The sequence below is a fragment of the Talpa occidentalis genome, unplaced genomic scaffold, assembly GCF_014898055.3.
Source record: "Talpa occidentalis isolate TD23 unplaced genomic scaffold, MPIMG_talOcc4v2.1, whole genome shotgun sequence".
NCBI classification, from domain to species: domain Eukaryota; kingdom Metazoa; phylum Chordata; class Mammalia; order Eulipotyphla; family Talpidae; genus Talpa; species Talpa occidentalis.
Genome location: NW_026555331.1, coordinates 1,954,462 through 1,969,800, shown reverse-complemented (window position 1 = coordinate 1,969,800; position 15,339 = coordinate 1,954,462).

Below are 15,339 nucleotides of genomic sequence, written 5' to 3'. Positions count from 1 at the left end.
TGACAAGAGGGAAGAGACAGATAACATTCAAAGGAAAACCAATCAGGCTGACATCAGACTTCTCGAAGAAACACTACGGGCAAGGAGAGAGTGGAGTGACATAGTCAACAGACTCCAAGAAAACAGATGCCAACCAAAATACTCTATCCCGCAAAGCTCTCCTTCCTCTTTGAAGAAAGAATAGGACCTTCCCAGACAAAGAGAAACTCCAGAATTTCATTACGACTAAACCCCCACTCCAAAAAATACTACAGAATCCTAAAGCCAGAACCTCAGAGGATGAATAAACAACGAAAGAAGACCCCAAAAAAAAAAAGTTATTAAAGAATAATAAATAAAATCAAAGAAAGACAAACACAATGGCAAATACAGATGCTAACATATCAATATAACTCTAAATGTAAAATGGACTAAACTCTTCAATAAAAAGACACAGAGTTGCGCCTGGATTAAGAAACCAAAACCCAACCTTTTGCTGTCTCCAGAAAACACATTTAGCTACAAAAGATTAAAAATAGGCTTAAAGTAAAGGATGGAAAACAATCCTACAAGCAAATGGACCAAAAAAGAAAGCAGGAACAGCTATACTTGTATCAGATAAAAACAGATTCAAACTCAAAAAAAATAAAAAGAGACCCAGTGGTCACTACATTATGATCAAGGGGACAATACTCAAGAAGAAATAACAACTATTAACATATACTCACCAAACGAAGGAGCACCAAAATATATCAACCAACTGTTGTCCTCTCTGAAAACAGACATCAGAGAAAACACATACGTAGTGGGAGACTTCAACACACCACTATCAACAATGGATAGATCAACAAGACAAAAAATAAGTAAAAGAAACAAAGCTCTAAATAAGGACCTAGAGCATTTGGCTTAACAGACATCTATAGAACACTAAACCCAAAAAAAACGGAGTACACATTTTCTCAAGCGCACACGGATCATTCTCCAAGATCGATCACATACTGGGGCACAAGACAACATCAACAGATACACCAAGATTGAAATCATACCAACCATTTTTTTCTGACCATGAAGGAATCAAACTAGAAATAAACCATAAAAAGAAGGCAAGGAACTATCCTACCTCATGGAGATTAAAAAACCACACTACTGGAAGACCATTGACTAACGAGGAGATCAAAAGGAAATTAAAAAATTCTTGAATTGAATGACAAGGAGACACTAATATCCTAAATGTATGGGATGCAGCAAAAGCAGTATAAGAGGAAAATATATAGCAATAGAAGCTCACATCAAAAAACAAGAAGAACTCAAAGAAACAACCTAATCTCGAAGCTCAGAGATCTAGAAAAAGAACAACAAAAAAACCCAAAACCAGTAGAAGAAAAGAAATAAAAAAACCAAAGCAGAAATAAATGAAATTGAAACTAAAAAACAATCCAAAAGATCAATGAAACCAAGAGCTGTCTTTGAAAAAACAATAAATAGACAAACCCCTAGCAGGCTCACAAAGGAAAAAAGGGAGAAGCACAAATAAACAGGATCATAAATGAAAGAGGAGAATCACAACGGACACAGCAGAAATCAAAAGAATAATCAGTAACTACTATGAACAGTTATATGGAAAACAAGTTCAACAATCTAGAGGAGATGGACAAATTCCTACAACTCTACAATCACCCAAAGCTAGATAAAGAAGAAATAGAACACCTAAACAGACCAATTACAAGCAGCGAATTGAAATGGTAATCAAAAACCTCCCAAAAACAAAAGCCAGGACCTGATGGATTTACAAATGAATTCTACCAAAGATTCAGAGACGAATTAGTGCCTATCCTTCACAAACTCTTCCAAAAAAATGAGAAGGAAGGACAATACCAAACACGTTCTATGAAGCCAAACATACACTAATACCAAAACGAATAAGGACAACACAAAAAAGGAAAACTACAGGCCAATCTTCCTAATGAACACTGATGCAAAATCCTCAATAAAATTTTAGCTATCGAATCCAACAATGTATCCATAAGATAATTCACCACGACCAAGTAGGATTCATTCCAGGGACACAAGGATGGTTTAACATACGAAATCAATCAACGTTATCCAACACATAAACAAAAAGAAATATAAAAACCATATGATAATATCAATAGATGCTGAGAAAGCTTTCGACAAAGTGCAACACCCATTCATGATAAAAGCCTTGAAATTCTTTGGATACAAGGAACATACCTCAACATCATAAAGCCATCTATGACAAGCCAACAGCCAGTATCATCCTCAATGGTGAAAAGCTGAAGCAATTCCATTAAGATCTGGAACAAGACAAGGATGTCCACTCTCACCACTGCTTTTCAATATAATACTGGAATCCTAGCCAGAGCAATAAGACAAGAGAAAGACATACAAGGAATCCAATAGGAAAAGAAGAGGTCAAACTATCACTATTTGCAGATGATATGATAATATACATAGAGAACCCCAAAAAATCCACAGAAAAACTAATTCAACTTATCAATCAATTCAGTAAAGTGCAGGATACAAAATCAACACGCAAAAGTCAGTAGCCTTCCTATACACAAACAATAAATCTGAAGAAGAAGAAATCAAAAAAACCATCCCTTTATTATTGAAACAAAAAAAAACAAATATTTGTAATAAATCTAACAAAAGAGGTAAAGGACCTATACAAAGAAAATTAATAAAACACTGTTAAAAGAAATAGAAGAAGACACAAAGAAATGGAAAGACATCCCCTGCTCATGGATTGGAAGAATAAACATTATTAAAATGGCCATCCTACCAAAAGCAATATACTGATTCAATGCTTTTCCAATCAAAATTCAATGTCATTCTTCAAAGAAATAGAACAATTATGATGAAATTCATATGGAATCACCAAAAACCCTGAATAGCCAAAGCTCTACTGAAAAAAAAGAAGGGAATGGAGGCATCACCTCCCAGACTTCAAACTATACTACAAAGCCATAATCATCAAAACGCATGGTATTGGAACAAGAACAGACATGCAGACCAATGGAATCGAATAGAAAATCAGAAATAAACCCACAGATTTATGGTCAACTAATCTTTGACAAAGGAGCAAAGACTATGCATTGGAGCAAAGAAAGTTTGTTCAATAAATGGTGCTGGGAAAACTGGGTGCTACATGCAAAAAGATGAAGCTTGACCACTACCTCACACCATACACAAAAATCAACTCAAAATGGATTAAAGAACTAGACATAAGACCTGAAACCATAAAATACATAGAAGGAAATATAGGTGAACACTACGTGATTTGCATATCAAAACATCTTTACAGACACATCACCCAAAGCAGTGATAGTGAAGGCAAAGATAAACAGATGGGACTACATCAAATTAAAGAGCTTCTGCACAGCAAAAGAGACAATAACAAAAACAAAGAGAAACCCCACCAACTGGGAGAACATTTTTGCACCCAACACTAATGATAAAGGACTGATCACAAAAATCTGCAAAGAGCTGATGAAACTCAACAACAACAAAGAAAATACTCCAGTCAAAAAATGGGCAGAAGAGCTGAAAAGAAACTTCTCTGAAGAGAAATGCAAATGGCCAACAGACATATGAAAAAATGTTCAACATCACTTGTCATCAGGAAATGCAAATCAAAACTACCATGAGATACCATCTTACACCAGTGAGAATGGCACATATTAAAAAAACTAGCAACAACAAATGTTGCGAGGTTTGTGGAAAAAGGAACTCTTCTGCACTGTTGGTGGGAATGCAAACTGTCCAACACTATGGAGAGCTGTGTGGAGATTTCTGGACCTACTAAACATAGAGCTTCCATATGATCCAGCAATTCCACTCCTAGGTATTTACCCAAAGGACACAGAAACATCCATTCCAAAGAACACCTGCACCCCTATGTTTATAGCAGCACTATTTACAATAGCTAAGCTTTGGAGACAGCCCAAATGCCCAAAAATAGATGACTGGATCAAGAAGATGTGGTACATATATACCATGGAATATTACTCAGAATTCAAAAAAGATAAACACATGCAATTCGCAGCAACATGGATGGCGCTGGAAGGGATCATGCTCAGCGAAATAAGCCAAAAAGAAAAAGAAAAATACCGGATGGTCTCACTCATAGCAGGAATCTAGAAAACTTAAATAAGGGATCAGGAAAAAGAATAACTATAAGAAAGTGAAAATCAAAATCAACAAAAAACTATGAACCAGAGACACTTTTTGGGGGGTGGGGGCCGGGAGGGGAGGGATTGGGGTCAGAAGGGGCCATGTGCAGTTGTATGGGGGAATATAAAAATAAAATTTATTATTTAATAAAAAAAAATGATAGAAGGATATAGGAGCTTCATTGAAAAGCAAAAACTAAAAGAATTCATCAACACCAAGCCACAAATGAAGGAAAACCTAAAGGCATTATTATACAGCAATAGAACAATGAATATTGAGGCAAGAGACCTAAAAAAAAAATTAAATAAATAAATAAATAAATAAATTTAAAATGTTCCAGTAAAAAACCAAAGTGTTTAACAATATTAATAATTATAGTCACGTTCCTTTATATAAAGATGATTAGGGTCTTAGACATGCTCATTAAAATATAGTTTTGAACTATGCAGATTTAAGGGGAGGAGGAGACAAAATAGTAAAACTTTAACATAAACATTGGCCTATTTAAGTGAAGGTCCTTATTTACTTCTATTTCAACTCCTTGACTTACTAAGATCATTATTTTTTTGGCAACTTATTCACGGAAAAATGAAGAAGTATTAGGTATAAAGGATGATTCTTTCAGAAGGAAAAGCAGTGATCATTTCATTTTTCAAATGAAATTACTAAATACAGAGCACTTATAGTGACCAGATCTCATCATGTCTACCCAATGCTGCTTCTTCTTCAGCAAACAAAAAAAAAAAAAGGAAAATCAGGGCTTTGGTTACCACCATCGTCAGGGTAATAGTGTTTACTGTGGATATTGGTTGAGAGAAATCCTGCTTTCCAGGAGACCTCCTCGGGCTTCCCAGAGGCACTGTTATACATATTTGGCATGTATAAATTTGGCACATCACACATTTTTGTACAGAGCACATTTTTGTGTCCCTTATCAGCGTGGAGCCTGTTTGGCGTTGGGCCGACTCCATCTTGTTTTTCCGCGGCCATCTTGAGCTTCTAGGCGGAAGTGATGGTCTGGCTCGGCCTCCCCCAGACCCCATAAAAACGGGAGGCCTGCAGGCAACGATAGCGGCCCCCACAAAGCAGCCTCTGTCTGGAGACATGCCCACCCGTCATGGTCAGACCCACGGGCATAAGCAGCAGACAAAGGTGTCGCAGGAAGCGGCTGCAGCCCGTCAGGTCGCGTCCCTGACGGGCACTTCCGGCCCCGGGCCCCGGAGCTTTCACGCCGCCCTCTTGGGCCTGGGCCCGGTCGTGCTTCCGTCTGGCATAAACGCCTTCCTGTTTATACTGCAACCCGGTTATTTTGTCTTCAGTGATATTTGTCTTCAGTGATTTGTCTTCAGGCATAAATATTTAATTGTTTGTGTGTATTTATAAATTGAACTGTGGTGATCCAATTGCTAAAATGGAAAGTTGCTGCTGAGTAACTGGAATAGTCACTCGTCAAGGTTGTGCGAGGTGTCAAGTCCACGTTTTTATATCGCTGACATTTTTATATCACTTTTGCTTTTAATCTTTGCAGAAATCTGCCTCCTCAGTCTTCTTTATGAATGATAATGACTGGAAGTGAAGGGAAGAACTTTTTTGCCCTCTAAAATGAGGAAACTATAATCAGTGGTCTACATTAGCACGATATAATCAGTGATTTACAATTAAAAAAAAACTGCTTGGAGCCTGTGGAGCCAAGGTCTGGCTCATGGAGGAGGTACGAGCAGAAAGTAACCTGAGGACCACGCAATGCAGACCACTGGCGCGACAGATAAGAAAGGAAAGGCTGCAAAATTCAAATGACTTTCCAAGGACTTTCAAGATATCAGAGAATATAATTTCATTTTTTCTAATTGCTGGTTTGGTACTATTTACATAATGTACAATAAAGACTACAAAGCAAAGGATGTGTGGAAGAAATAAGACAGATTCCAAAGCATCTGCAAAGCAGATTGCAATTGCAAGACTGTGTTTTATTCAGCACTAACAAATCCAACAGGAGAAAACATCATCTCTTTAAAGAGAAAAAAAGGAATGCTAGTCATGATGTTATGGAATTTAATAATCTCTTGAAATAAGGTGAGTTGGAGGGCTTGGGAGGCCCGGAGGAAATGTCTGGTGAGCCATTTGGCATCCTGCTTATCACGTGCCTTGACACAGAGCCCTCCGTGTTGCTATTGTCACAGCAGATAAAACACATCCTTTAGGCTCCTGGACTCTTTGGCATTCTTTCATGTAACCAGATGGATTCTAATGAATGCAGTAACTATACACAACCTTCTTTTTATTCCTAACTGGCAGCCTGAGATCCATTTGGGATTTACCTAAAGAATCTATTCCAGGAAGCCACCATTTGCATTAATTAACTCTCTGCTATGAAGAAAGGGAGCAAAATTTAGAGGGTTGTTAAAATGAAGGGGAGAATGATACTCTCAATTCTCTGCACCTTTCGACTGTCCAAATTAAGAACTCTGTTTTAAAAGAAGGAAGCTACCCCCAAGCCCTCAGCCTCTAGAAGAGTGTTGCCACAATTCCAGGATTTTCCTCCTAAATCTCACCTCTGTGGAGAGCATCACTGTGCTCCATCCTGTTCATCCCCAGCGAGGCATGGCCACATGAGCCAGCTTGACTCAGTGGCAGATGTGTAAGTGAGTAAAAGTCATCTGAGTTTTGACCAAAAAGAATAGGACTCAAGGGCCTCCCCTGGTGGTGCAGGTGGTTGAGCGCAGTGCAGTGAAGCTGTCAGCAGCCTCTGCAGCAGTGGTTGGATCCTGGGCCCCCAGGGAGGGTCCTACATGGAGCAGCAGACTTTTCCTGTCTCAACCGCTGCTCCCCTCAGCAGTAGATTTTGTTGGTCTGCCTGTTCTGTTCCCCTCTCTGTCTCTAGTGAATCCTCTCACCCTCCAGCGGCTCTGGCCTGTACCCTGGTTCTTGTATAAATAAATAAATAAATAAATGGATAAATAAATAAATAAATAAATAAATAAATAAATAAATAAATAGATTAAAAAAAAGAATAAGACTCAAGCAGCCTATAATTTTAACTTTCCTTCTACCCACTTGGGCGGTAGATATGGTGCTTGAAGTGGGAGTGATTGCTTTGATTTTATAAGGATAAAACCCCCAGAGAAGGGTGGTGGACAGAGGGTCAAGAGGCCCAAGCAGCAGCACATTGGACTGGTCTCTGCCTGAAGACACAACTCCCCATTTTCCTAATAAGCTACTCCTTGATACCCCACATCCAAGAGGGTTCAAGTTGTCCTTGAAATAACTTTGTCAGTTAAATGAAAGAAAGTCCTGTGTTTTAAGGGCTTCTTTGCTTGCTTGTAACAAGGTTTGTCCTGAAGGAGCTTGAAAATACAAGTGAAACACCTCAGGCTCTCACTTTCCCCTCTGCACTGCTGCCATCACCCACCAATGCAGAGGTGGGTCAAGAAGACTTGACTGAACACTTGAGGATCATGGGAAATACCTGTATTGTTGAATCCCCATTGACATCCAAACTCACATGGTAGAGTTTTTTACTGTTGCCTTTCGGACACCACAAAATGGGAGTTTTTCTTGACAATTTTCCATGAAATGAGAGGATCCTGCTTTTCCCTGGCTCCTCCTTCTCTCCAACTCTCAACACTCACTTCTATGGGCTTGTTTTAAGTTTACTTTATTATAGTGTCAAGGGGACTCACAAGTATTGTACTTTTCCTGCTGACAGAATCCTAATATTTAGAGGGGATTTTTTCCCCAACAGGCCTTGGTTTTCAGAACCAACGTGGAAGCTACTATGCTCCCTTGGCAAATTAGACTTACTGTGTTATTTCTCTCCCCCTCTGGTAGAAAACAAAAAGTTTGTCCCAAAGGGGAACTTAGGATAATGCTGTAAGTCACTTATTTCTGTATGTTTTCCTTTATTGAGGCAACATTGGTTTACAATACTCTGTATGAGAAAATGAGTGGAACTGGAGGGGATGATCCTGAGTGAATTAAGTCCAGAGCGAAGACACCGAATGATTCACTCGTAGGTGGAAATAGAGAAAACAAACACACAAACAAACAAACAAACAAAAAAAGCACAAAGGAAGTGAAAAAATGAAAACAAATTAACCCTAGAAGTGTGACTGTGGAATCCAGGCTGCTGGGGAGGGGTGGTGGGGACCACAGAGGGAGGGGCGAGAGGGACCACAGAGGATCTTTGTTAAAGAACTAGGGGTGCTCAGAGGGTGGGGAGCCTGAAGACACACCTGAGGAAGTGTGAACCTGTTCCGCTCAATCACTTTTACATTTGCCACACCTTCTTTTTGAAAGCTTGAGGGCACGTAAGCTGGTGCCCATGCTGCTTTATCTCGCGAGCAATGCTTTTCCTGAAGCCATCATAGCAGCACAAGCCGCACCAGCCGTATCTTAAAGGACTGCATTTGTGTCTTTATAGTTTTCAGAAAACTTTTATTATTGTTTTGCCAAAGACAACATTGGTTCTAGTTATTAACATAGACTGTTCACACTTTTTTATAAGTAAAACAACGCTATGTATACATACAACGTGAATTTCTGTCCACTTCCAGATTTCTAAAACTGTCTACTTATTTTATGGGCCTTGGTAATTAAATTTCTACATCAAAGGGCAGACATCGTCTTTATAAACACCTCCTAAAATAGCAAGAGATTCTCAGGAGATTTTGCAGGGTTGGCTAAGCGTTGCACAGTGAGAAAGTGAGAATGGCCACTTCGTGGCTGTGTCTTGATATCTCTGCATCGCTCTGATTTCTTCTCTTTTAAACAGAAATAATAACACTGTGCTTATTACCTGACTTCAAAGATGGTAGGAGACTAAAAAGTTCAAAGCTCTGGAAACAAGAAGGAACTGCTGTCAAAGGTTAGGTTTGTTGCATTGATTTTCTGTGGAGAAACGTGATAAGTTAGATTTTGATGTGTGGGCTGATTTTTAGGCAAAACTCATTCTGAATGTCGGTCATTGTGGTTTGCCTGACATTTCAGTTATCCGTGTCTATTCCATGGTGTGTAATTCAAGAGATGAGCTTCTTGTCTCAGGGAGAGACTGTCATGCCCGCGGGTGACATGTGACTGGTAGTGACTTCTGCTAAACCACAAAGCAAGGGCAGCAGTTACAGTTGTCTTGGGTAGTGAGTGCCTGACACCAGGCACCCCCACTAGCACCCCAACATTAGTAACCCCGGCATGACTCATTGGAAGCACTCCCCTTTTCTGCGAGGGTAAGCATCTGCAGATAGTTAAAAAGGGAAGAGGTGGTTAGGGAGGGCCGGTGCAACTCAGCTGATGATCATTAACCTAAATTAGCACCCGCCCACCCCAGAAACACTGAGCTGCTAAAACTAGGCAGTTTTCCTGTTCGGATTTCAGAGTTTTTACAACCCTGTGCTAGGAATACCTATGGCTCCATCCCTCTGGAAGAACTGAGCTTTTCTATCTTAGAATCAGTGTCAAGATTTTGTTTAGAATGCAAACAGGACAAATGCATAGGCTTTGTCTGTTTACTTACTACAAATAATAGTCTACCATCTAGTAGATAAAATAGATAAATATTTCTCATGCTTTTAAATTTCTTCAAGAAAGGAAACTCCATTTTATCTTGAAATTCTTATCTATCCCTCTGAATTGGTAAGTTATTCTTTTTCCTTTACTACTCGATTGTTTTGGCAGGAGATACAGAGCGATCATATAGAGGGGTGTACATTGCTTTGGGACACAATTTTGCATTTAAAAGGTCTCTAGTAAAAATAGAATGTATGCTGCAGGCATATCAATGTTTTCTCATCATATAGAATGATTTTCTCATCCCAGTGACACTTGGCAACAATGACATACAGAAAAGGGAGCTGAAATTTTTAAAAAAATGTTTTCTTCCATCATCTATTTCCTGAAAGGCATACTTCATGGTTGAGGGTTAGGCAGAAGCAGGTTGTTCAATGTTGTGCAGACTTCATCCACTCCTCAGAAGCAGGAATTCCTCATGAATGGAACTTTACTAAGAATATTTTTATAATATATAAAACCTACATTATACAATACCAGAAAATACATTAAAAGACTTTATTAACTCACTTGGAGATATTCTCATAGATCTTGGAAATAGCCACATTTCTGTAAATTGAAGTACCAAGGATCTGTAACATTACAGAGGTTTCCAGTTGTATTATGAGTTGGCATCTGTACTTACTCCAATGAGATTACCACCACAAATCCAGAAAGAGGATTGAAATAGACTCTAATATAGCTTATTGCTTAAATGTACATAATAGTGTAGGCATTTGAATTTTTTTAATAGCTACTGTTTATTAAGTGATTTCTATCTGCCAGGAACCATACTCAGCAAACAGGCATTTTCTATCCAACACCCACAGCTCCCCTATGAAATGAATATTATTAATGTGCCCATTTTAAAGCTAAGAGTCCTGAGAATTTGAAAGGTTGAGGGTCACTTCACTGGGAATTGTCTTGCCTTCTTTTAATTGCAGAGCTCATATTCTTAACAAAGGCATGCTTGCTTGCAAATATCCTGCCAATTTCCTTATTATTTTCTTTAATACAAGTCTTTTATCTCTGTGTGTCTGGCTAATAATCTTCTTTAGTATTTTTAAAATGATTTCTGAAATGCTTATGATAAGACTCTGGCATTTAGAAGTGCTTGTCTTGGCTCAACATATTCCTAATGGAGACACAGCATTGACTTTGTGTTCAAATGCCAAGCTCTGTAGGAAGGATACCATGGAGTTCTCCACCTGATCACACTGGCATGTCTACCTTAACCCCATGAGAATCTGGCTGGGCCGAAATTCCAGGACAGGAGGTCTGTGGTCAGAACTCGCCTTCTCTGACTTAAGAGCCATTAACTGCCTATGTGCATAGTGAGTCACCCACATCCTGCATCTGTTCCAATGGACGATTTGGGGTTTTCCAATCTAATAACATCACAAAGTTAGTCAGCCCAAAATTCAAGCTAGGCTTGAAAATAACTTCCCTGGGAATCTTCAGTTTTATTATTGAGTCCAGTTCTCCATCTAGAAAATGGAACTTATAATGGTTAGATAGAGCACAGTGGGGTGTTGTGGACATCCAGACTTCCTGTGTGGGGAGCTTTATTATTTATTATCCAGCTGGATGGCTCTGTCCAGAGGGAAGGTTGTGGCGTCTGTTAAGACCTGTCTGTCAAGGTCTGTCAACTGTGGAGTCTTAACTCCTCACTCTCTTGTGATGCAGTGGTGAAATGGGACCTCCTTTTTTACTGTATAATTGTTTAGAATAGAGAGATTATTGTCTAAAATACTAAAATGTTATCTCTCAGAGCTCCCGGCCATTCCAGACATTTGGCCAGAATGCATACTTTTAAAAGTTTTTTTTTTTTGTTTGTTTGTTTGTTTGACTGTACCCATTCACGTTTCTGGATGTTGGTAGAACTCTCCAGTTCCACATCTGCAACACACAAGGAAAAAGAAAGCTCAGGAACTCAGTTAATTCCTTCCTTGCATTTCAAGATCACTAGCTGGTCTACTATTGTCTCGTCACCTTTCAGAGTCTTCAGAGTTTTATAATATCCAGAGTTTTATTAGTGGTTAGTAGTAGAAAAGGGGGAAAAATAAACTTCTGCAGTAGCTTCACTAAAGCTGAAGTCCTCTAAGGGTTATTTAAAAATATGTCTACAAACATGTCATTCCATTGATTTAATGGAAAGGCAAAATGTCCTGTTCAGTGACAATTCAAAAACCTTGTGGGGCATTCTTCCCTGGCCTGCAGCAGAGAAGGGATGAAAGGATCCATATCCTTTGTATTTAGAAAGAGAGGAAATGCATCTTTTCTATATTAATAGTAATATAAAATTACAAATGCTCAGATATGGCCACCAGTTATATTTGCAATTAAAAGAAGCTCATATTTACCTTAACAAACTAAAGATGGAGATACCTTATGATCCAGAAATCTCACTCCTGGGCATCTATTCAAAGAACATAAAACCATCAAAAAGCTCATGCTGTCCAGTGTTTACTGCAACATTACTTACAATCACATGGAAACATCCCAGGTACCCTCTGATAGGGGGTTGGATGAAATGTGGTCTAGCTACCCAATGGAACATTGTTTAGCCATAAGGGAAGATTTAACACTGCCATCTACAACAAAATGGGGGAATTCAGGGGAATTGTGTAGTAAAGCAAGTTAAAATGACAAAGTCAACTATTGGGTATTTACGTAGCACACAATTCAAAAAGCAAATATTTATAGAAAACAGTGGACATTAATAAACAAAGGTTTCCAAGGTTAAAAGGCAGGGAAGAGGGAGAAAGGATCGAGGAGATATAAGGGATGGTGGTGGAGAAAAACTGAAGTCTTCAAAAGCAGAGATTCTTTTTATAGTGGAGTGTGGCTTGGAAGCTGCAGACTTGAGTTTGAATTTCCAATCATGGAAGTTAGATTTTAATTCTCTCACTTGACCTCCATGAAGTTTATTGCTCCTCTTTTAAAAAGATGAATTTCAAGATTGAGTGATTAAGGAGCTTATTTGAGTACTTCAGAGCATTTTCTGGGTCCGCACAGTTTCACTCAATATCTAGTGGAAACAAATGTAAAGGAAACAGCATTTCAAGAAAACAACTTCCTCCCCTGCTCTCCAGACCCATTCTGTTCACTGAATGGAAAATCACAGCTGTTAGCCTGCAGCTGTGCCGATGCCCCCTGCAGAGTGGGGCAGCATCATGAAGTCAAACTAAGATGTGATCATCTCGCCCTGCAGCAGGCGTCAGAGATACATTTTGCATTCCCAGAACCCTGAGGGCTCCACCCTCATCCTTTTCGAAGAAGGGAAAGAGAGCGCAAGCATCTCGGCCAGCAGACCATCTCTTCCCCAAGCTTCGGGTCAGCACCAGCGGTAACTGAAAGCTCACCCAGCCTTTCTGGGTTGTTAGGACGTTGTTAGAATCTTCCTGCCATTCCATGTAAAGGCACGTGTAGGAAACGGGACAAATTTCCCTAATGATGACATGACTTGAAATTGATTTTCCAGACACACAAAGCTTCAAGAGTGGACAGAATCACTAAACATCTCTAGAGACTTTTAAACTCATTCCTAATGTAGTTTCCAAATTCTTGAGGAGGTGTAAGAGAGACATCTACTGGGGAGGACAAGGCATGTCTTCCTGTAGGACGAAATTTCAGTTTCAGGAAAATTTTACAAATTGATTTCCAGAACCCTGAGATTTTATAACACATGCTTCAGAGGTCACCTTGTTACCAAAGTTATGAAGATTCATTTATGAAATTTGTGAATGTCATGTGGTTAATTGTCTGGAGAAGGCTCCATTGATTCAAAATCTGAATATGGAAACCACTTAGGTAAATAAACCAATGCTGCTTGTCTCAATGGTGCAGAGGAAACACCAGCCGGATACCAGCTGACAACTGCACAGCTTCCTGATGGATCTTGCTCATGTTAGGTCCTGCTCACCGCACTGGGAGTGGCTGTGGTGAAGAGTTCTAAGTCACTGAAAGTCTCAGAGAGCTTGCTGGAAGCTCAGTTCATAATCATCACGAGTCTCACCTTATATAAACAAACAGAACAATCCCTCTTTGCTTTAGCCTGGACATGTGCTAAGGACAGTCTTGCAGGCAAACACAATACAGTGTACTCAAGGAGGCTGTGGATGATGTCTTGTCCGTTCTAGCTGCTATAACGAAACACCGCAGACTACCTAACTTAAACGACACAAATCTACGTCTCACAGTTCTGGAGGCTGCAAGTCCAAGATCCAAGTGCCTGGTGATTTGGTTCCTGGCCAGGGCTCTCTTTCTGTTTTCCAGAGACCCTCTGCCAGAGCCTCACCTCCAGGAGAGAGCAAGATCCCTTCTCTGACTTTGCTACGAGGACACTAACCCCATATTGATGGCCCCACCCTCCCACCTAATCACCCCCAAAACTCCCGCCTCCAAACACTGTCACACTGGGCACAAGCAGTTCAGCATGTGCATGGAGGCCACTGTGGGCAGCGAGGATGTGCTGGGAGTTCAGGACCTTCTCACATGCATTTCTGGAAATCTCCACAGGAGTTGCACTTTTCCTAAGCAAACATACCCTATTAAAGGCAGATTTCCTTTCTGATTTGCCATCTCTTTAGCCCCACTCTGAAATAGTAGATTTAAACAAGACTTGTGAAATTCTGCAAGTTTTAAAAACTAGTACTTTTTTTCTTTATAAAGTGAAAGAAAGATACCTCAGTATTTTTCTAGGAATGCTAGATTTCTGAAAGGTATTTTCTGAGGGGAAAGATACTTTTGTTCTGGCTACATTCAATATCCTGTGTTGGAAAGACAAAGATCAAGAGTTGTCAGAGGGGAAAATTGGACACTTGCTGAGAATGGGTTGTGTGTGCTGTGAAATGATACTCTTAAGGAGATAATAAAATAGCTTAAAATAATTAGTTTAAAATATTAAAATAAGCTTTACCAAGAAAGTGCAGTTTCAAGAAATCTCAACCATTCACAATAAAGGTCTCGCCAAAGCCAGTGAACATGGCACATTTTCTGGTGCCACCGGGAGGCCCCTCCAGGTGGCACTTACCCTAGGAATTATTATCTGAAGTTAAAAGCAATCGGAATGTTCTCTGGTCAATAAATCATTTTAGCAGCGAGAGCACCAAATTCACCTTTGCATTCTGACAATATTTGCAGTAAAGGATTTATGAGCTCCCTTCTAAAATTTTCCACTGAATAAGCTAAGCAGACTTTATCCAAATATTAACAGATCTCATTGCTTCTTTCAGATTCATCATTTGAAGTTATTATAAAATAAGATGAGTAAATATATTCCTGCTAACATTTTTACCTTTCCATATTTATTCATGCTTTTTGTCTTTCACTGTCTTCTAGACACTCTAGGACACTGATGTCCTTGCCTTTTTCTTTTATAAACAAATATAAACCCATAGCTTGTACAGATGTGGAATTCTTCACCTCACCTACTGCTCTTAGCGTCATATTAACTTCATAAATAGAACATTTTAACCAAAATTATTCATTTTTATTTTGCAGAGAAAATAGGAGTGTGCATTGACAGTGACTGCCATTTTCAGAATTTTGGAAACTAATAAAAGCTTCATGAAATCCTAGAGCTATACACATTTCTTGCCTACTTTCTCAAAGTGGCAAAAA